The sequence below is a fragment of the Acomys russatus genome, chromosome 18 (genome assembly GCF_903995435.1).
Source record: "Acomys russatus chromosome 18, mAcoRus1.1, whole genome shotgun sequence".
Classification (NCBI taxonomy): domain Eukaryota; kingdom Metazoa; phylum Chordata; class Mammalia; order Rodentia; family Muridae; genus Acomys; species Acomys russatus.
In genome coordinates this window covers 39,607,174-39,628,471 of record NC_067154.1, presented here as the reverse complement: position 1 = coordinate 39,628,471, position 21,298 = coordinate 39,607,174, and the positions used below count along the sequence as shown (strand labels likewise).

Here is a 21,298-nt window from a genome sequence, read left to right as displayed (position 1 = left end):
AGTACAATAACAGTATTCATCATTCAATCCCTACTTGACTAAAAGAAGAAAGTAAGGGAAAATGACTTGATAATCGAACTTGTGTTTTGCAAATTGTGATAGACTTCAGCATTGTGACCCTCTGTTAGTCAGTGTCCTACTGCTATAAAGAGACATCCTGACCATGCAACTCTTATAAAAGAAAATATTTCACTGGGATGACTTACAAGTTCTGAGATTTAGTTCATTATTCTCATGGCAAGAAGCACAGCATCATGAAGGCAGACATGGTGCTAGAGAAGGAGCTGGGAGTTCTAATCTTGATTGGCAGGCAGCAGGAAAAGAATGAGACAATTGCCTTGGATTGAACTTCTGAAACCTCAAAACCTACCCCTATTGACAGACTTCCTCCAAGAAGGCCACACCTACTCCCGCAAGGCCACACCTCCCAACATTGCCACTTCCTGAGCCGATGAGGGCCATTTTCACTCAAACTACCACATCTTCTGAATACTGAGTGAGTGTTCTATATTAAGCACTGCAACAGATCTGGAAGAAATATAGACATAAGTGACTCAATGTAAGGAACATAAAAGATATGTTCAGTATTTATAATCAAAATCATGTGTAACATCACATAAGCCTGAATACATCCCTATGTGCCTACAAGCTCAGGAAGGGGTAGCTCTGTCTTGTGAGGCAGAACATAGCTGGGGGCCATTGAGTACTCTGTTTAAGATAATCTCTATAAAAAAAAATCATACAAGTACTGTGTGATTGGAGAGGGTATGAAAGAGGAAGGATGCTAGGCATAGAGGAATGTATTTTTGAAGGGGCTACAGTGTACTATGGAAACTAAGATGCTAGAAAAATGAAGGTATGGCATAAGCATGGAGCAGTGGAAGGTCATTTTTGAAGGTACTTTCTTAACATAGGTAAGGATTCCCTTCTAAACACAGCAGGTAGTCATGGCAGGGGTTCAGCAGAGAAGTCATATAGCCAGGTTCATTTTGATATTTTGTCACCATGACAAATATCTGAGACAAGCAGTTGAAAAGAGGAAAGACTTATTTTGACTCATTGTTTCAGAGACTTAAGTCCTTGGTGGTTGAGTTTCATATCTCTGAGCTTGTAGTGAAATGAAGCATCACAGTAAAAGGATGCAGAGGCCTTGTGGGTGTCTCTTCTGACATTACAAGGAGACACAGACTCAGAGCAAACTCCTGATCTTTCCACCTTCTATTTTTTAATGGAGACAGACAGACAGAGAGAGAGAGAGAGAGAGAGAGAGAGAGAGAGAGAGAGAGAGAGAAAGTCATCCAGTGATATTTGGTAAGTTGGCCCCAAAAGTTCTGTTATCTACAGATATGGTGATGGGACCAGGTAAATGAATATGAATAAGGGTGAATGCTGTGATTTCCATTAGATTGAAGTTTTCTTTAATTTAGTTCCTCAGATACAAAGGACCTATGAAGAAAGGCCTCATGGGAACTTTATTGAATCTTTCAGTATCATCATGAAATTAAAGAAATGGTACATTGAAAGGAGAAACACACTGGGAAAAATGTCCTTGTTTCTACCACAGGCAGAATTCTGCTAAAAAAAAAAAAATAATAAGCTTGGATGCAGGTAGAGTTGATGGCCAAAATATGTCTGTCAGATATATTGGGCCAGAAGGCTGGAGATGATGCTCCAATATCATCTTCTCATTTGAAACCTGAACTCCTAGGATACTCAGGTAATCAATTTTATTCCTTCTCAAGTCTCTGATGGGATTGAGGACCAGATAGTTTAGTTTTACAATTAAACTTAGTTGTTTAGGAGTTCAGATGTTTTTAGGTCTAGATAGATGTTTTAAGTTGATAGAGATGAGATATGGTAGATATTGGTTTACATTCAGAATTTTAGACACACCAAGACAGGAAAGATATTTTCTTCAAGGCTGTCAAATACAAATAGCCAAAACACTAAGAAGGTAGCATTAATATAATTCCTGATTGTGTCATGGTTCTTCTTGCTACAGGTAGTTTATTGTATATATGTGTGATAATATAAATGTATATGTAAAGCGATCCACCTGCCTCTGCCTCCCAAGTACTAGGATTAAAGGTGTGCACTCCCATGTCAGGCTTTGATTGTGTGTGTGTGTGTGTGTGTGTGTGTGTGTGTGTGTGTGTGTGTTTCTACACACGTAAATATAACCTGCTTAGTCTGTGTGTTACTCATACTTTTTCTGAGCTGAGAAACTGGTATTGAATAACAAAACTGTGTGTTCTTCCCTGGAAAGGCTATTTCTCTAGTTCCTGGTATTCCTTAGTTGCTTGTAGTACAATAATTAGTGGCGGGGGCACGGGGGGGGGGGGGGAAGGAGGTCATGAGTTTGAAAATGATCAAGGAGAAGGTTTGAAGGGAGGAAAGAAGGGGGAAATGAGGTAAATGTATTGTAATCTCAAAAAAATGAAAGAAGCTTTCTTTTTTTTTTTTAAATAAAAAAGACTGAGGACATGGTTTTGGGTTTACCATTGGACACCCAGCAACCATATAAAATCAGGACATGGTATGCGTACCTATAATGCCAGGCAACATTGGTGTGTTAGGCAGAGTCCAGTAGCTCATTGGCCCATCACCTGGCTGAATTAGAGATCTCTATGTCCAATGAAAGTCCTTTTCTCAAAAAACTAATCTGGAGAGCCATGAAAAAAGACACCTGATGTTAATCCCTAGCCTTCACCTTCACGTGTGCACACATGTGCATGCATACCCTCACATACACGTGCAGGCAACTGTAGAAGACTCATCCTAGCATGTACATATACAGCATAGAGACATAGGTACACACATTCAAGCACAAAGTAAAAGTAATTTATACTCAGGTTAGTATGAAGAGGTTGAAGAATCATCAAGGATTTTTGTTTTATAATCTCATTTTAAAGGACAATGTATATCATTTCAGACTGCTCAAAACGCTTTCCGCATCTATCCTGTGAACAATGAGCCATTGTTAGCCTATCATAAGGATTTGCATAGTAGAACCATTTGCTAATATCACTAATTTTTCTTAGTAACTGAGACTCACAGTCAATAAAAACTCTATTTCAGCAACTCTGCCAAGGAAATTGATATTACTACTTCCAAAATTGATTTTTTTTGACCTCAGGCTTCTTAATTTTCTTTAAAACCAAAGCCAGTTATTAGGTTCTGCTTAAGAGACTCCCAGAAAAGGACAGAGATAAGAGGAAATGCACAGCTGTCTCCATTTAGAATACTTTATTTTTATTTTTATTATTGTTATGAAAATGTACTTTCCTCAGGGAATGGAGTTTAAATGAACACTTGTCTCCAGTCCATTTCCTAGGCCAATCAATAATGACCTCATTCATATGAAAAGAAGAGTACCTGTGTATTTCAAGGTAAAATTTATGATTCCCATATAAGTAGAGGGAAAAGAATTTCTAATACTTAGAGACAACAAGCATAGATCTATGTTGGGAGACTCAGCATTTGGAAAGGTCTCATATTCCTCTACAAGTGTATTTTATCTAGAGATAAAATTTGGAATCAGTCAGATACCTCTGTCTCCCATCTCTAATATTTGAAAATGATCTGATCCCAAAAGTACCTAGTAAAATTCTTAGTAGGTCAAATGGCTGGTGCCATATTTATTAAAAAACAAAACAAAAAGAACAGGAACTTGCTGGTTAGATAGAAAATGAGATTAATATAAACTGACCTATTAGAAAGTAATAGAAATGACTTATCATAACAAAACCCTTGATTGGGTTGTTAGATATCTGTTTCCCACCTCCCTGCCCCAGAAAGAGGAAGGGTTCAAGAGGGTTAAACAATGATCTCTGAGTATTTGTAGGTATCATCAAAATAATTTTCATTCTGTCATCCAGCAATGGCAACCTGCAAGTGTGGATGTCTATCAGAGCTTTAGCAGCATGGTCACTCCCAGTTCTTTTAGGATTGTGCCCTTACGTGCATCTGTGGTTTGGCTGCATAGCTAACTGAACGGTTATTCACATGTATTATCTACGTGATAATACTTCATTTGCATAGCTTTTATATGTGTGCTACCACTGCCAACACTTCAGATTTAAAATAATATTGAAATTAAATATGAACAGAAGAGAAGAAAAATTGATAGTTGAGATGGAAAAAGGATGCTCTCATGAGTGATTAGACAATGATGGGAGTTTGATGGAGTGGAAAGACCGAAAGCTGTTCAGGATGCCAGCTACCTGCATCTGATTTAGCATTGGTGGTACTGACTGTGATGGGACGCTGCATCCCTGAAGAGAATCCCTCAGTGAGCTCCCTAAGTGTGCAGAGGAAGGGGGTGCAGGGATGGATGCACACAATGAAAGGCATCATAGTGCAGCTATGTCACTGGGTTCTTAGAACTGTGTTTTGCTACTTAAAAATTAAAGCAGGAAGAAAACTGAAAACCGAAATGAATAGGTTGTCAATCTGTTTGCATTCTGAAATGCTGGGAAGTCATTGCTTTGTACTAAGCTTTTGCATAGGGCACCATAAGGCCAAGTGCTAAAGCTCCAGATCACCTAAGGGACACTAAGATGCTCAAGCTTCCAAGAAATAAAGTTTAGAGGCAGCAGTCAAAATTCCCAAATATTCTTGTCTTAAAGCCACAATAGGAAATCCTGTTGTAATCTTTGTACCGAAAGGGGGACTTGAAATAACCTGATGTTAACATATAGCCCAGTCTCCCATAGTTCTGTGTCAATTCTAGTATATAAGAAAATGTAACTTTGAAATTACTAGTAAGCTCACTCACCCCTTCTCGCCCTCCTCCACTCCTCCTCCCCCTGCCGAGCCATTTGCTTTGGTCCTTTTCTGACTGTAAAATCATCAGAATAATTTCTCTGTTCAGCAGAATAACATGTCTGCTTCTAGTACCAACAATAAAGCTAATCAAGATAAATTAAACTGTGATTTGTTTTCTGAAAATGTTTTCTCTATCATTTTATTATGAGCATATTTCTTATTAAACATTTAATTTTTAGCTCTGAGGGGGAGAAATGTGATGGAGATATCCCATTTAGGGCTTACTATACCAAGGCCTCAAGTATTCGAAGAGTCTCTCACTTCCTATGTAATGTCTGGCTGTGAGTCTTTGTTTCCCCATCTGCTGCAGGCAGAATTTTCATTGATGATAGCTTAACAGGGCACTGGTCAAGTATAACAGAATATTGTTAGGAGTCATTTTTAGCATTCTCTCTCTCTCTCTCTCTCTCTCTCTCTCTCTCTCTCTCTCTCTCTCTCTCTCTCTCTCCCTGTCCCTCCCTCCCTCCTTCCCTTCCTTTCTTACTTTCTCTGCCTTCCTTTCTTTTTTTGACCAGTATTGCTTGATTTTACCCTAGGTCTCTGTACTATCTAGTGTTAGGTTCTTGGTCATTTCATTATGTCATCTTTTACATCACTGAGTAATACTCCACTGTGTAAACGTACCACATTTTCTATATCGACTCATCTACTGAGGGCCATGTAGGTAGGAGAGTAACAATGAATGTGGTTGAGCAACTGTCTCCATGGCAGGATGAAGTATCCTTTGAGTAAAAGTCCAAGAGTGCTATAGCTGGATCTTGAGCTTGATCTTGAGCCCAGGGAAGTGGAGACAGAAAGAGTACAAAATCCAGAGGGGGTGGAGGACATCAAGAAAACACTGCCCTCTAAATCAAGATGAGCAAAGTTCATGTGAACTCACAGAGATGAAAGCAGCATGCATTGGGCCTGCATGGACCTGCACCAAGTCGTCTGCATTTGTGTTATAGCTTCCAGGTTAGTTCTGTTTTTATGGGGTGCCTTTGTGTACAAATATGTGGGTCTCTGATTCTTGTGCCTTCTCCTGGGATTTTTTCCTCATGTTGCCTTGGTCTTGCCAACTTTGTAGTGACAGTTTTTCTTTTATCTTATTACATTTTATTTTGTTATATTGTTAAAATATGTACGCATGAGTGAATACCTAGGGTAAAGGTTAACAAGTGAACTGTCACTTATACTTGCTGGAAGAGGGAAAATCAGTTTTCTCCAATAGAGTGACACTGGGAATAGCAACCATTTCAGGACAGGCCTCATGTTCAAAATTGAAATTTAATTAATAGAAAAAAAATAATAATAAGACAAAAGAACCACATTTACTTTAAGTTATCTGTATAACAGATGGTGAAGCAATTTTGAGTTTGATGTTTGTTCCATTTTTTTTTCTTTCTTTGCAATCTCACTTTGGAGGAAGAAATGAAGATAAACATAGAGGAAATGAAGGCAAGCCACACCATTCAGTTTTTATATAAGGATTATGTCATGTGATAGTTACAGCATCCAGGGACAGCCTTTTATAGAAAGCAATACAAGACCCAAGAAGGCTGAACAATCTGTAGGTTAGATGAAGGAGTACAGAGAAAAGATGGAGTTGTACGGTTAAAGATCAGGAGATGGCCTGAAATGTTACTGTCAAGTACAGTAAGTTGCCAAAAGTGGATCATTATTTTTTTTTAATTTTTTATTAATTTATTCTTGTTACATCTCAATGGTTATCCTATCCCTTGTATTCTCCCATTTTTCCTTCCCTCCCATTTTCCCCTTATTCCCCTCCCCTATGACTGTTCCTGAGGGGGATTACCTCCCCCTGTATATGCTCATAGGGTATCAAGTCTCATTCTCCACAGTTGAGTGGAGAGTGGGATATGACTTTCACACGAACTCTGGTGCCTCATATTTGACCATGTCCCCTGGAGGGGGAGACCTCGTGGCACTCAGAGGAAGGATAGCAGGTTACCAAGAAGAGACTGGATTATTATTTTAAATTAAAAAGTTAAAGTGGGAAAAATTTTTACAAATGCATAGTGAAGAAAATAAAATCACCATGAAATTAGGCAAATTTCCAATTTAATCCTTAAGTGCAAGGTAGTATTTTTGCTTGTAGGTGGAAGATTATAGACAATATATTTTCTTTTTTTTTTTTTTTTTTTTTTTTTTTTTTTTTTTTTTTTTAAATCTTAAAATGTTTTTATTAGCATATCACCATAAAAATATTTTAAGTCAGTCCTGCATGCTAATTTTGCACCTGTGCAGATTAAACTGGCCTAGGATATAATTAGAGAAAACATTTTATCTGTATTAAACATACACATGCATCTTTCACTGTGGTTCCCTGAGTAGCACTGTGTAATACTTATCTACAGACCATTTTTTTTTTTATTAATTTATTCTTGTTACATCTCAATGTTTATCCCATCCCTTGTATCCTCCCATTCCTCCCCCCCCCATTTTCCCATTATTCCCCTCCCCTATGACTGTTCCTGAGGGGGATTACGTCCCCCTATATATTCTCATAGGGTATCAAGTCTCTTCTTGGCTACTTGCTGTCCTTCCTCTGAGTGCCACCAGGTCTCCCCCTCCAGGGGACATGGTCAAATGTGAGGCACCAGAGTATGTGAGAAAGTCGTATCACACTCTCCACTCAACTGTGGAGAATATTCTGACCATTGGCTAGATCTGGGAAGGGGTTTAAAGTTTACCTCCTGTATTGTCCTTGACTGGTGCCTTAGTTTGAGCGGGACCCCTGGGCCCAAATCTAGACAATATATTTTCATAGCTATCATCTTATGCCTGAAAGAATTTAATCACAACTTACATTGTGATTGTAATTTAATCTTATCAGGCCCCTTTTATTTCTTAATGCCTTTCATTTTGTATATAGTAAACAGAACAGTTGTGATATGATGTTCATCCCAAATAGTTAACAAGTAAATGAAATGAAATCATGTGAAAATTATCCAGCAATTTCATTCATAACTCAATGTATGAAGGAATGGACATCTGAAGCAGAAGCAAGCAACATGCTCTGAGGAGGTAGCCAGGTAACAGAGCACTTGCTCAGCATGCATGAGGCCCAGATGCAGAGCTTCCTCTTCCTACCTATGCCCTCTAAAGACAGGATACTGTCACTTACTTTTATTTGTGGGACTCACTAAAACAACTAGATATTTTACTTCTCCTGTAATAAGTCCTTCCAAAATGTTTCCTTATTGAATGTTCTGTGTACACTGATTCACTGATAAATTGTGCCCTGCTTCCTTGAACGGTTCAAGCACAATTGATTTCAAAGAGCTATAAAAGGAGAAAATACTCCACCCTGGAAGAATCCAGGGAAAGTGGAGTCAGGAGAAACACAGAGGTTTAAAACTGTTTTTCTACAGAGGGGAGGACATCCTATTGGAACTCTAGAGGAGAGAAGCATGGGAGTATAGCAAAATAGAAGGATCCAGAGGGTCCTAGAAACCTACAAGTAGAACATTATGATAGGCAGATTTGGGCCCAGGGGTCCTGCTCAAACTAAGGCACCAGCCAAGGACAATACAGGAGGTAAACTTTAAACCCCTACTCAGATCTAGCCAATGGTCAGAACATTCTCCATAGTTGAGTAGAGAGTGGGATATGACTTGCACACAAACTCTGGTGCCTCACATTTGACCATGTCCCCTGGAGGGGGAGACCTGGTGGCACTCAGAGGAAGGACAGCAGGTTACCAAGAAGAGACTTGATACCCTATGAACATATACAGGGGAAAGTAATCTCCCTCAGGAACAGTCATAGGGGAGGGGAATAATGGGAAAATAGGAGGGAGGGAAGAATGGGAGCATACAAGGGATGGGATAACCATTGAGATGTAACAAGAATAAATTAATAAAACAAAACAAACAAACAAACAAACAAAAACCAAACCAAACAAAACAAAACAAAACTTTTTTCTAAAGGCAGGTGGATCTCTGTGAGTTTGAGGCTGTCTTGTTCTACATAGTGAGGTCCAGGACAGCTGAGGGCTGCATAGGGAGACCTTTCTCAAAACTAAACAAAAAACAAAACAAAACCACTACCACCAAACAAAATAAATAATCAAAGAAAGAAAAAAAAGAGCGTTTACATTGACCAATACATTGACCAGGCCACAGTTGCCCTGGTACATGAACCACATAAAGATAAAATAAATAAATAGAGTTTCAAACCTATTTCCCTTATGAACATAGATGCAAATATTCTCAATAAAATACTTGTAAACTGAATTTAAAAACATCTAAAAGTTCATCTACTACGATTAAGTAGGTTTCATCCCAGAGATACAGGGATGGTTCAACATATGAAAATCAGTAACTGTAGTCTACCAAGTAAACATGAAGGGCAAAAACACATGATCAACTCACTAGATGCAAAAAAAAAAGGCCTTTGGCAAAATCTAGCACCCCTTCATGATAAAAGTCCAGCAAAGATTAGGAATATAAGGTACATACTTAAACATGATAAAGTTGTAGCAAGCCCCTAAGAACATCAGTTTAAGTGGAGAGTAATTCAAAGTAATTCCACCTACACTAGGAACAGGATAATATTGTCTACTGCCTCCATACCTATTCAATACAATACTTGACATCTTAGCTAAAACAATAAGACAGCTGAAGGAGATCAAAGGGATACAAAGTAGCAAGGAAGAAGGCAAAGTATCTTTATTGGCAGATGATATGACAATGTACTTAATTGACCCAAAAAATTTCACCAGAAAACTCCTACAGCTGATAAACATTTTCACTGAAGTAGCAAAGTGAAGATAGAAAATTAACTCACAAGAATCTGTAGCCCTCCTTTATATAAATAGCAGATGGACAAAGAAAGAAAACAGGGAAACAAGGCCTTGCACAATAGCCTCAAGCATTGTAAAATACTTCTATGATACTAACCTTAAGGCACAGAAGAAAGAAATTGGAGAAGATATCAAGAGATGGAAAGATCTCCCATGCTCATGGGTCAGTGTAATAAAAATGGTCATCCTACCAAAAGCAGTCTACAGATTCAATGCATTTCCTATGAAAACGCTAACATATTTCTTTACAGAACTTGGAAGGATAAATTTCAGTTTCATATGGCAACAGAAAACAAAATAGGATATTTTAAGCAATCCTGAAAAAAAACCTGCTAGAGGTGCCATTGTCCCTGACCTCATTTATATTAAAGAGCTATAGTAATAAAAACAGCATGGTATTTACACAAAAACAGACAGGTTGATCAATGGAATTAAATTGACGGCTCAGGCATAAATCCATACACGTATAAACACCTGATATTTTTTATTTTAAAGAAGCTAGGAATCTTTCCTGGACAAAAGATCATTATCTTTAACAAATAGTGCTAGTCAAATTAGATGGCTTCATGTAAAAGAATCATATATATTAATATATATGAATATATGAATATACATATATTCCTGAATGAAACTCAATAATCAAAGACCTCAACATAAAGTGAGATACCCTGGACATGATAGAAGAGAAAATGGGTAATAACTTTGAAATTGTTGGCACAGCAGAAGACTTTCTGAACAGAACACAGATGGCACAGACACTAAGGTCAATAGTTAATAAACAGAATCTCACGAAACTGAAAAGCTTCTGTGTAGCAAAGGACACCATCATTTGGACTAAGTGGTAGTCTGCAGAATGGGAAAAGATTTTTAGCAAGTCCACAGCTAATAGAGGGCTAATATCCAAAATATATTTTAAAAATTCATAAAACTGGATATCAAGAAAAGAACCAAATTTAAACATGGGATACAGATCTGAACAGAGAATTCTCAAAGGAGAAAACTCAAATGTCTGAGAAAAAGAATTGTTCAGTATCCTTAGTCATCAGAGAAATGCAAATCAAAAGTGCTTTGAGATTTCATCTTATACCAGTCAGAATGGTCAAGATCAATAAAATAAGTACAGCTCATGGTGGCAAGAACGTGAATTAAGGAGAATATTCACCCACTGCTGGTGGGAGTGCAAACTTTGCAAAGCCACTATGGAAATCAGTGTGGTGGTTCTTCAGTAGGATGGGAATTGATTTACCTAAGATCCAGGTATACCACTCTTGGGCATATATCCAAGGGATACTTCATCTTACCACAGAGACATTTGCCCAACCATGTTCACTGGTGCTCTATTCATGATAACAAGAAATTGCAAACAATCTAGATGTCTGTCAGTGGGTAAATGCATAAAGAACATATGATACATTTACCCAATGGAATATCACCCAGCCATCAAAAAATGAAATCATGAAATTTTCAGGCAAATGGATGGAACTAGGAAAAAAAAATTATCCCAAGAGAGCTTCCAGTCCCAGACACAGAAAGATAAATATGGTATATATTTTCTTATATGTAGATATTATCTGGTAAGTCAATGACAACAAAACTACAGACTATAGAATTACAGAGGTTAGGCATAGAGCAAGGGACTGGTGGTGGGGTTGGGGGCAGACAGATCTCTAGGAAATTAAATAATTATGAAAGGATTGGTGGAATGGGAAGATCAAGGGAGAAGGGTAAAGAAAGAGAAGGAGGGAGGGAACACAGGAAAAGACAGCCATTTGATGGGTAGTATGGAAATCTAACACAGTAGAGGCTTCCAAACACACACACACACACACACACACACACACACACACACACACACACACACACACACAGGCAATCTAAATGAAATCACAAAATAATGGGGGGACAGAGCCCCAACTGGATACCTCTTATCACAAAATGAAGCCTCCATTTACAGGAGTAATCGAGGTTGTTGACCAAAGGGATCCCATGGAAATTCCTGAACATCCATGCTGTTGCCAAGACATTGGTTCTCTCCACAAACCGACAGCAAGGATCTGTTGCTGAAGGCAATGCCCACATAACTCATGGAACATGGAGAAGTTGATCTGATTCCTACATAGAGCCTTCACCCCTGTGGGCCAGCATCTTTGGTACAGGTCGGTATTCAGTATGCTATCAAAGGATAAATGTAAATGTCACCCCGCTACAAGCCAATCAATCTACAACAGTGTCATTCCTGCAAAATGTGCTAGTGTAATGGTGACACAAACTTCTGAGAGTAATCAACAGACATTTGATTTGACCAAAAGCTCATTTTGTAGGATGGAACTCAAGTTCTACCCTGCTTCAAGGACCAAGAATCTGAGATTAGATAACTCAGAGATTAAGGATGAAACCAAAACCTGCCATCCTACTAAAGGAACTCAGCAATCAAATGACTCTCTACTGACACTCCGCTGCACTCATAGGTCAGCATCATGCTCATCATTAGAGAAGCTTCCTCCTGCAGCAGTGGGAACAAATGCAGAGACTCCAGCCAGACTTTATGCAGAAAATAAGAGACATTGGAATACTCAGCTCTAAATGGAATGTCTATAAATTCCTCACTGCAGGGCTCAGGAAACCCTGTGGGAGAGGAGGCAGAGGGTAAAGAGCCCAGAGCGATGGAGGACACCAGGGAAACTGAACTCTCAAAGTCAACAGGATCTATGTGAGACCGAGGCAACACTCACAGGGCTTATACAGGTTTGCGCCAGATGGGGTCCTAGAGCTGAAAGGGGGAAAGTGGGCACATGTCCTCATCCCTAATCCAGAAGCAATATGCAATTGATAACCACTTGAAAATGAAATTTTATTTTTTCCAAGGGGATCTCACTGGGGAAACAAACTACTCTGAAGGGCAGTCCGAATGCCCAGCGGTGGATGGCCAACAGAAAATGAGTGCAATTGGCATCTTAAACTTCCTTGTGTCACAATGTAGTGTCAGGGCTTGCTCCTTTCTATTGTTTGTTGTTGTTTTACTTCCCTTATATTATTGCTTATATATTTAGTTATTTTTCTCCCATTTCAAATTTTATATGTCCTCTCTGTATAAATTATAGGTTACAGTTTTATGTTTTTATGGGATCTTTGAGTGTGGGAACAAGTGGGTCTGTGTCTATGTTTCTTGTGCCTTTTCTTGGGTTGTTTTCCTTCTGTTTGTTTGTTTTATTTTTCCTCCCTAGAAGTTTTGTTTTTTTTTTTTTTTCCTAATGAGCGATAGAACGGAGGTAGATCTGGATTAGAGGACAGGTGGGGAGGAAGAGGGAGGAGCAAGAGAAGGGAAACTATGATTAAGATATATTCTATAAGGAAAAATACATTTTCAACAAAAGAGGAAAAAGTTTCTCCCAACATTTCTACTCGAATCTTCTATTTTGTAGAGTAAAATAATTTGGATTTAAAAACAATATTCCTCTTCAATTTTTTTAAGCAGGTGTAGCCAATTATTTTATGTAGAGATGAGAACTAGTTTTCTTTCACTTTTATTCAAGTTTGTTACTTGGAAGAAATGAAAACTGGATTCTGATTAGTGCCATATGTCTTTCCTGAGAAGGAAGGCTGAACACAGAGAGGAATTCAGCTAAGTTCAGCAATGGCCTTCTGGCCTTGCTAGGCTGTCACTCTTCCTGGATGACTCAGTGCTATTGTTCAAGGTGGCACTACTATGCTGGGCAGCTGTATAGAGCTCTCAGCCTTCAGTCTCTCTTGCTGGCTTGACTGGTCTAGTAGATGGAGCATCCCAGCTGGTAGAATTTCCTAGTATCCTTTTTCCTTGATGGTGGAGTGGGTTTGCGTTGTCACACTTGGCTTCTTTCTTTACAAAAATTTTAATATCCTGGTGCCAACTAATGCTAACTGTATGGATAAATACATGCTCATGTTTTGCTCTTGGGGTCTTCATGCCTTGACTTGCTATACTCTGTATCTCATGGACTGAGAATGATGGAGGAAGACATAGGGGAAAGCTTACTTGAGAGATGTAAGATTCTCTGTGAGAATTTAAGGAGGAGGAAGGAGAGTGTGGAGGTGCTGTCCAGATCAGAGGGGCCTTGCTGGCTGCACTTGTACAACAGTGTGTTTTCCATCACAGTTTCTTAAAACCAAGTGAGTTTTTACATTGCTAATGCTACCACCTGTCTCATAGAGTGCTGCTTCCTACTGATTTAAACTACTTTTATTCTACCTGCAGTTGTTTGCAATGTCTATTTGTTTTTCTGGCCTTTTAGCCAACCAGGATCAGTCTGGTCAGAAAGGGGAAATGTAAGACGTTCTGTTTTAATAAGATGGAGATAACTCTAACCTGAAAAATGATAATTCCCCAATACAGAGTAGAATATAAAATTAAAAAAAGAATCGGTTCAAGGTGGGGTTATAAAAAGGGGAAAGGAACAAATATCTTAGTTTTTTTTTTCCTAGATGAAAACTAAAGTATGAATTTACAAGGACAGAAAATTATTTGCGTTTGGCGTCTATTCGTGGTTGAGTCATAGACTAGTAAATACTATTTCTTTCAGAAGCCAAAATTATGTAGGACAAATATAAGATATTTTAAGCCTCTTCTGTGCCATGGATGAAGGATGCTAGAGGGGAACTTGTCCCTGCTGTCCATGGGGTGAGGGAAAGAAATTTGAATGAGGTTTTTAATAGCTATACCATCTTTTGGAGACTAACCAGTATTTATTTACCTGTGTATGCTAAAACAGAAGATATATTTACATTCCAAAGAAAGAATGATATTCTGTTTCTCTACGTCACTAAGGTCCTGCGGTCATGAGCATAGACTCAGAAGCTCTGTCAGCAGCTGTACCAATTAAGAGCTTTGGGATTGTGTGATGGCAGGTTATTGAACCTCTCTATGCTTCAGTTTCTTAAGTTTTCACAGCTATGATTTTTAAGGGTTAAATCTGTAAAGGTTCAAAATATTATGTGTTGAAAGTGTTATGATGCAGGAAGCATCAAAAGTGTTATTCTTGAACTTGAGGTCTTAAATAATTGAGGTTAGGCTTGTGCTAAAGTAATCTAATCTCCAAGATTTGCTTACTCTAGGGAAGAAATTGCAGAGAGAATCCTTGAAGTATACATTAAAGGTCAGTAGAATTGTGTTTATACCTTCGCAATTATCCCCCCCCCCTTTTTAACAGCAGCTGTACTTCCATCATCATCATCATCGTCATCATCATCATCATCAACACATGAGATGCTTTACTATCTAATTAATCAAAGGGACAATTTTGCATCTACCTGCTTATAGAAAAGTCTAAGAACACTTAAATATTATTCATACATCATTAATGATTGTATTTTCTCATAATTAATCTAGTCAAGGAATCATGTATATTTGAAAGTCAGACAACTGAAGTCTAACACCTGCCTTAAAAAATCTTCTTGAGTGCCACCAGGTCTCCCCCTCCAGGGGACATGGTCAAATGTGAGGCACCAGAGTACGTGAGAAAGTTGTATCACACTCTCCACTCAACTGTGGAGAATATTCTGACCATTGGCTAGATCTGGGTATGGGTTTAAAGTTTATTGCCTGTATTGTCCTTGGCTGGTGCCTTAGTTTGAGCGGGACCCCTGGGCCCAAATCTGCCTATCATATTGTTCTACTTGTAGATTTCTAGGACCCTCTGGATCCTTTTATTTTGCTGTTCTCCCATGCGTCTCTCATTTAGAGTCCCAATAGGATGCCTTTCCCTCTGTCCCAGTTTCCTCGTAAGTAAAGGCTTTTGTGGGACATGCCCCTTGGGCTAGTATGCAGATATAAGTGAGGAAGGACAGCAAGTAGCCAAGAAGAGACTTGATACCCTATGAGAATATATAGGGGGATGTAATCCCCCTCAGGAACAGTCATAGGGGAGGGGAATAATGGGAAAATGGGGTGGGGGAGGAATAGGAGGATACAAGGGATGGGATAAACATTGAGATGTAACAAGAATAAATTAAAAAAAAAAAAATCTTCTTGAGAACTTGATCTTAGTTATCTTGAATCCACATCCTTAAGTATCCAAAATTTACTGAAGCCAATAAACATAGGTTTGACTTCACAGATAATTTTTAAAGTGATATCAAAGGAATAGGCAGTCCATTCTATGCAAAATGTATCACCCAATGCAGAGATATGCATGACTGCTGTTGAGACACAGCAGTGATCTGCTAGTTTTAAATGCTGTTATTAGAGACAAGGCTAAACTCATTTAATATTCTGTAAGTGGAGTCCAAATTATACTCTGAGATCAAGGAAGATAGTGACAGTGAACAAAGCATATTGCTTGAAAAGTTTACATGTTTGACTTTTGAAGGCCACACTAGTCCTCAAAGAAGATTAAGACAGTGTCTGCATGCCCTTTGTTTAGAGAACCAGGAATAAGGCTCTAAATCACCAATAAAAGTTTTCAGTTTGAGATTGTTATCCTAGTCACAGGGGGCCCTGTGGAGAGTGTGATGCCATTTTTAATGCATGCTTAAATAGATCTTTATATTCATATCTCTTAATAACCTAATGTTCTCAATAAAGCTGATTTATTTTCTCCATCTTCAAAGAGAAACTTACAACTACATTCTTCCTTAATATTTTCATTCAGTGTCTTCTATAAATGATTTTAAAGAGCTTTTCCTATCAGCAGCGTTCATAAGATCAGATGTAAATCCTTAAGTGAATTCAACTTTGGAGTTTTGATTGAGTATTAAATAAATAAATATACTGTTTTTTATACTCATGAAACTATGCTCTTGTTATGTAATAAACTGTGGTTTTTCTAGAACTAAACTAAAAATCTTTTCTGTCTTGTTTCTATTTTTAAGGAAACACTTAAAGATGGTACATTTAGCTAACGATGATTGGATGATATTCAACACTCACATTGGCAAAGATAAGAAAAAGACTGCTGGCTAACTAAAGTTATCTTAAATGGGGAGCCTCAATTAAGAAAATGCCTCTATAAGTTTTATCTATAGGTCATTTTCTTAATAGTTGGTGAGGGAGGGCACAACCCATTGTGGGTGATGCTATCCCTGAGCTGGTAGTCGTCTGTGTGTGTGTGTGTGTGTGTGTGTGTGTGTGTGTGTGTGTGTGTGTGTGTGTATACACATGAAAATAAAAGGTGAGCAAGCCACAAGGAGCAAGCCAGTAAGCAGCACTCCTCCATGGCCTCTCCATCAGCTCTTGCCTCCAGGTTCCTGCCTTGCTTGAGTTACTGTCCTGAGTTCCTTCAATAATGGACTATAATGTGAAAGTATAAACCAAACAAACCCCTTCCTCCTCAACTTGCTTTTGGCCATGGTGTTTCATCACAGCAATAGAAATCTTAACTAAGACAAAGACATAATTCTTTGTCCATTGTCTTTATTTCCACTTGCGACCTGGAAATGGGATTAAAGACCATGGTGCGTGCAGAATGTCGTATAAAGACACTGATATTAAGATAGATGTCATATATGTGCCACTAGCACACCTCACAATACACAAGGACGTTTTCTTAGAATAGGCACTGCACAGGCCATTTTGATGGATGCTGGTTTGAACTGTAATGACACTGTTCACTCTGTGGACAATAATGTATATCACACAAACTTATGAACTATAGAGAAAATGTTTGAGCTTAAATACATCACAGAGTATCGGGTGCATGTTTTGCAGGAAGCTATGAATATAATTGAGTAAGATAGAGGGCTCCTAATATGATCCATTCATATGACTGAGAATCTGTATTATTTTAGTCAAATATTAATTTGACTATAACATTCTTCACAGAACAGTTTCTTACTGGGGAATCTTATCTTTGCTGTGATTTAAACAGACAGTGATCAGAGGTTTATCTACAACAGGACACAGTCTGAAAGCTCTACTTTCACATAACAAAACCTTCCTCATGTAAAATGCCTGTGAACACATCCATTTCCAACTCTTTCTCTATATCAACTATAACTTAGATTTCATTTCACATACAAACCTGCTTTCAGGCATAGAATACCCCAACATCTCTTATCAGAGTGAATAGCAAAGAATCCCAGTTTACATCATTCTGAATACTTAAAGACTACACAAAGACTTTTAATTAACTGCTTCAGCATTTCCTTCTGTATGGAATGAGTGCTAACTTGGTAACCGTGAGTTATTTCTTCATGATCTCTCCTTATTCCTGGGGGTTTCAATGTCTGTCTTATATGCACATTAAGGTCACTTTTTTATTGTCAGCACTGCTTACACGACTTCTTCCTTGGGTTTCATGTTGAATAGTGATCATCTATTATATGCTAACTGATTATCTATTGGCTTCTCTGGGAGATTCTGAAATCATATACAAATGGTTTGAAAATGGTTTCAAATGTGATTTTATAAGCATAAACAGAGCTAATGCACTGTTTCTCAATATAGGATTTGACTTAGTCCACTTGACTACTTATAAAGAATGTGTCTGGACAGTGACTCAAAGAACCTTTTTAAAAAAGCATATGAATCATACTCAATGATTTATTCACATATCTATTTAAAAAATTCCATTGGTCATGCTAAAAAAGGTTGCAAGCCCTTTGACTTAAGTATTTCTATAATGGCTGTTAAAATCAATTCTGGCATTAAAGTCTCCAAGAATGAACAATGCATTGAGTGGAAAATTGATTACATGGTCAAAGAACAGTCCTTTGTGGCCTCGTTTGCTTTTTCGATTAGCACAGCTGTCATGGCTGTTGTAGGTGGTCCTCAAAACTTACAGGGAAAAAAATCTGTCCTTGACACTGAGTGTTTGTCTATGGATTTTTGGAAAAGAAATATGTTTTTTGTGTTTTTCTTATTAGCACCCACTGCTACACGTTTCAAGTTCGAAAGATTCAAAGCAGACTGTTGTGTGAAGAATCCTGGTCAGAGAAATACAGAAAATAATTTTAAGGAGACCTTTATTTTAGTTTGTGGGAGATGCATTCTTTTGTGAGGGAAGCTGCTGTGATTCCTATTGTAGTCAGACTTCTAGTAATTTCCATTTAGTAAAATTCCCGCTGGTGAATAGGTGTAGAATACAGTAGCTAAAGGTATATTTTATATTCTGCCATCAAAAGGAGATGACACGTTTTCTGTGGAACGTACAGGAGGAACTGTTTCATCAACACACTGATCTCATGCACTTGACCTTGAGTCACAGTCGTCAGTGTGTGATAGGTGCTTATTGAAGTGTGTTATTGATTTGCCTTAGATTTATTTACTTCCTTATTTCGTATTTTCCTTTCAAATAAATGGGCTTCTCGAGTTCCGGAACATTGATCTGCTTTACTCGCTTTGAACCCTGCTTAGGGAAAGTTATATACTGTGATGGTCAATCTTCATTGTCAATCTGATGAGATTTAGAATCACCATGGAAACATACCTGTGGGTGTGTGCATGCCTATGCATATGCTTCCAGAGAGGTTTATTTGAAAAGAGAAGACCCATCTTGAGTGTGAGTGTCATCATCCCATGGTGGGAGGGCTCTGGAGCATTTGAGTTAAAAGGAGAAAGCACATTGAAGACCATTGCTCACACCCATGTTCCCGTCACCACGACTTCCCCACCGTGTGATGCACTGTGGTATATACTCACTTCTAAGCTAATATTAGCCATATAATACAGGATAGCCATATTACAATCCACAGACCTAAAGAAGCTAGGTAACAAGGAATACCATAAGGAGGATGCTCAAATCTCATTCACAAGGGAAAATAGAATAGACACCGGAAGCTGTTGAAGAGAAGAAGCAGGATGGAGCCTACCATAGTTGTCCTCTCAAAGACTCCACCCAGCAACGGATCATAGCAGAAGTTAAGGCTCACAGCCAAACTTTGGGCAGAGTCCTATGGATAAGTGGGGAGATAGAAGGAGAAGGGAGACAGGGAGACAGGAGCTTCATAAGAAGATCAACAGAACCCACAATTCTGGGCCCAGGGGGGCCTGAGGAGACTAATGCACCAAACAAAGACCATGCATGGAGAGAACCTAGGTTCCCTCCCCCAACCCCTGCGACTCAGTTGTAGCCAATAGGTAGCTCAGTCTCCATAAGGGTCTTCTACTAAGCGGAGCAGGGGCTGTCTCTGCCATGAACTCTTGCCCGCACTTTGATCACTTCCCCTTGGTGGGGTGCCCTACCGTGCCACAGAGGAAGAGGATACAGGCAGTCTTGATGCGACTTGATAGGCTAGGGCCAGTTGGTAGGGGAGAAGGGTTCCCCCTCTCAAAGGACTGCAGGAGGAGAATGGGGAAGAGCAGGGTTGGGCCAGAGTAAATGAGCGAGGGGGTTATGATTGGGAGGAAAAACGATTTTTTTTTTGGTGTTTTTTTTTTTATTATTAATTTATTCTTGTTACATCTCAATGTTTATCCCATCCCTTGTATCCTCCCATTCCCCCCCCCCATTTTCCCATTATTCCCCTCCCCTATGACTGTTTCTGAGGGGGATTACGTCCCCCTATATATTCTCATAGGGTATCAAGTCTCTTCTTGGCTACTTGCTGTCCTTCCTCTGAGTGCCACCAGGTCTCCCCCTCCAGGGGACATGGTCAAATGTGAGGCACCAGAGTACGTGAGAAAGTCGTATCACACTCTCCACTCAACTGTGGAGAATATTCTGACCATTGGCTAGATCTGGGAAGGGGTTTAAAGTTTACCTTCTGTATTGTCCTTGGCTGGTACTTAGTTTGAGCGGGACCCCTGGGCCCAAATCTGCCTATCATAATGTTCTACTTGTAGATTTCTAGGACCCTCTGTATCCTTTTATTTTGCTATTCTCCCATGCGTCTCTCATTTAGAGTCCCAATAGGATGCCTTCCCCTCTGTCCCAGTTTCCTGGTAAGTGAAGGTTTTCGTGGGACATGCCCCTTGGGCTAGTATGCAGATATAAGTGAGTATATACCATTTGATTCTTTTGAGACAGGATTTCTCTGTGTCATAAGAGGCCTGGCTGTCTGGGACTTACTTGGTAGTCCAGCCTTGCCTCGAATCCTCGAATCTGCCTGCCTCTTCCTCCCAAGTACTAGGATTAAAGGTGCTCAGTGAATACATTTTTAAAAATAAATTAAAATTAAAAAAGCTTCTATTCTTGAACTGTTTTTGTCATAGCAACAAGAACAGAAACAAATAAATAAACATATCATTCTTGCTTCTCAGACTAGCAGCAAAAGGACTTTTTTTCTTTCACTTTAACGTCACTTCCTCATGTCTACTGTTTTAGTTTCCTATGTAGAAGAAATGCGTGGCTGTAATCATACTGGCTCCCAACAGCATAAATTTATCATGATATAATCCAGAAGAGCAGATATTTGACATGTGTCTCATGGGACCACTATGGAGGTGCTGGCGGCCCATTGTTGTTTCTGGAGGTGCTGTGGAGAATTTGTCTCCTTACCTTTCTCAGACTCCATGGGCCGTGTGAATTCATTGGCTTGTGACCTTCTCCATTTTCAAAACCAGCCCTGGCAGGTCCAGCCTTTCTCACACTACACCGTTCTGACATTGCTTTTCCTGATACCATTTTTCACTTTGGAAAACCTCTGTGATTGCATTTGATCTGCTTGTATGATCCAGGATAAAGTCCATGCATCAGTATTAGCCAATTAAAAGGCTTAATTCTGTCTGAAGTCTTAATTCTCCTTTGCAGAGTA

General features: G+C 38.9%; 1 pseudogene; it reads right to left on the bottom strand.

The window, feature by feature from the left end:
• LOC127202310 (non-histone chromosomal protein HMG-17-like) overlaps positions 1-21,058 on the bottom strand; it is a 49,064-nt pseudogene extending 28,006 nt beyond the window's left edge.
• Positions 21,059-21,298: the final 240 nt, after the last annotated feature.